The sequence below is a fragment of the Triticum aestivum genome, chromosome 6D (assembly GCF_018294505.1).
Source record: "Triticum aestivum cultivar Chinese Spring chromosome 6D, IWGSC CS RefSeq v2.1, whole genome shotgun sequence".
NCBI classification, from domain to species: domain Eukaryota; kingdom Viridiplantae; phylum Streptophyta; class Magnoliopsida; order Poales; family Poaceae; genus Triticum; species Triticum aestivum.
Window position 1 is genome coordinate 481567321 of NC_057811.1, and position 3079 is coordinate 481570399.

A 3079-nucleotide genomic window follows, 5' to 3' on the forward strand; every position below is an offset into this window, starting at 1 on the left:
TTGGAAGTCTTGAATTTATTAGAAATTTACAGTGTATCTCCAATTGAAGCTATCAACTTGCAATGTTTCATTGAATCCTGACGCCAATAGAGTTCAAATACCCAATGTGCACCAAACTAGCTAGTTCAACAAGTCACCTTTACGCTGTTCTGATTTGAATCCAAATATTTATCTACTCCCTTCGATTCATATTAAGTGTTGTGGTTTTAGTTCCAAAACAAGAAACATTTTCATGGCAATAAAATGGTTGTCAAGTTAGAATGATATTTAATAGCCACAGCTCATGAAAAGAATATCACGTAGTAAAGTAAATTAACAACTCACATATGTATCGTCGTGCAACTCGTAACAGCCAATGTCACATGAAAACCATGAGTATGCAAAGGCAAAGGCAACTAATTCAGAAACATAAGTGCTAACATGCAAAGAATGCAAGCCCCAAGGATCGACCACAATGGGAAATACATCGGCGGAGGATTAAAAGCGCTAATAATATGAGACTGGCTTTTTAGGTCTCGGGGGTCGGTACCCCCGGTTATCCTGTACGTCCATGCAAAACACAGTAGTTAGAGATCTGTGCCATGTCCTGTCATAGTGTGTTGTTTAGCAAGCCTAGTGAACAGTAATGCGGCAGGGCGGTACCGGGGCTGATGCAAGGATTCATTCGGCTCTCTCTCTCTCTCCAGTCCGCGTAGAGGCAGTCAGGTGGCAGATGTCGATACTGGCCAATTAAGCTGACAAAGCTGGTTCGTGTATACACAAAACGACGCCCGTGACCCAGAGTTTGGAGAGAAACACTTCCTGAAATGCAATTTTAAATTGAAAAGAGAGCCTTACTTTTTTTTCCGAGGGTACGCAAATTGCGTACCTTAGCTTTATAGAAGAAGAGAAATGAGCATACAACAACGTCAATCAATCGCTGCGAACAACGAAGGCGACCCACTCCACACCCGGTTCGTACAAGGACAACCAAATACAACAACACGACAACACAACTACGACACAAAAAGGCTACCCTACACCGAACCCCTTGCCGCATCTCGGCCGACGCAGAAGACCTCCGAAGAACAGCAACTCCAGCTTTCTTGGATAAGCCGGCGACGACCGTACATGGCGCCGAAGGAGAAAGATCCGGGCAGCGGTGAACGCCGGAAGAGCGCATCATGGGACCTCGAGTCTCCCAGCACAATGCTCCCAACAGAGTAACAACCTCAAGGACGTTGCCATCATGCCGATCCTGCGAATCAAGGCTTTCGCCCCGGAGACAGCTGCTGATACAAGGTCGCGAGGAAGATGGCGTTGCACTCGGCGAAGCCTCCAGGAAGGTGAATGACACCCGTAGGTGCCATCAACGCCGGTCCGGCTACAACCGAACAAGATTTTCATCCGTAGCACCGCACATCTCCACGTCTCCAAGATCCCGGCCAGTCCCGATCAGATGCCTCACACCGCCTTCACCGCGGCAACTTGCCATCGAAGCCCCCCTCATTGCCGAAGGAACACGCCTAAAGCCATCACCTTCAACCTCGACTAGGAACCGCAGCAACCACCGAGCGATGCACAGCCAAATCCGCCACGGTGGCCTTCACCCGCGCCAGGGGACTGCCACCAGAATGGATCCGACCCGCACCTCCGACCACACTCCGGCACCCACACCGCCGAGGCATCGCCGCACGCCTCACACGGCAGCAGCCGAACGCCCGCTACCCGCCAAGACCCTTCCTGGCCAGGCCTCGCAGCGCCGCCACCGCCATGGCTGCGCTCGCACCGCCGCCACCGCCAGTGTCGGTGTACCACCAGCACCCTCCATCCTGCTACGCCCCACGTAAGGCTTCGGGGACAACCGTCGCACTCCCTGCCGTGAGCACCCCAAGGACGCCTGCCCGCGCCGATGCACACCAGATCCGGGCCGAGATCCCCGGACCCGCGCCTCGGTCGCCGTCAGCCTACGCCACCGACCCACCCCTAGCCAACCACCGCCGGGGGCAAGTCGCCGCGGCACCACCAGTCCCTGCTCCGCCAGCTCCCGGAGGACCGACTGCTGCCAGCCGCCGCACGTCGCATCCCCCGAGCAGCGCCCAGCTCCAACCTCCGAGCGCCGCCGTCCGTGGCCGCCAGATCCGGCCGGACCACGCCAGGCCGCGCCATCCCGCCAGACCGCGCCATCCAAGAGCAGCGCCCCGCTCCAACCAGCACCGTCCGACCACGCCGACACAGTCCAGACGCGCGCCGCCGCCGGTTTGCCTGACCGCAAGAGGAAGGCGTCCCGCGCCGCCGGAGAGCCTCGAGGAAAGGGGAGGGGACCCCGCCGCCGCCGACGCGCGCACGGGCTTTGCCCAGCGGCATCCGCTGGCTGCGGCGAGGTAGGGGAGGGGAGGGGAGGTGGGGTGTGGCGACGGCAGGGATTAGGGATCCGCCCGGGACGCTCGCGGGAGCGGCACGGGGGACGGGTCTCTCGTCTATCTGTAAGTTACTCAGGGCCTTACTTTTCCAGACAAGTGTGAGAGAGGGAACGCTTTTTTCTAATGAAGTAAGAGAGAACCTGCAAGTGTTCATGCAGGTGAGAGAAGGAGTGGGTGTCAGGGGAGAGTGTATTTTTTGTTGTTGTTGCATTTGTCAGATTTGACTAGTGAAGAGAAAGCCTGTGAGAGAGAAAGCGTGAGAGTTGAGAGAGATTGTGCATGCATGTGAAACCATGGAGACGTGGCAGAGAAACATAGATTTTGAGCAGCGACCTGGGACCACTGCATGCCTCGAGTCATGGTCCAATAGACTTCCTCCTGCCAGCCTACTCATGCCAAACCTAGTTATGCTCCTCCTCTAGTCTCCTTGACAAAAGTCTGCCTAATTACGCTACTGCTGCTGCTGCAAATTGACAGAGGCTGGCACGAATCTCATTTTCACTGGATGGACGAGATAGGAGGGTGCCGGGACATCCGGGTGTCATCACACCTTTCCGTAATAATATACATAACATAATCCTGCAAGTGCCTCGGACAAAGTTTTTTTTTTTGAAGGTCCCCGGGGGAGGGCAAGGCCCTCCACCCGAATCTTTTTCATTTTTCTATTGCATCACATC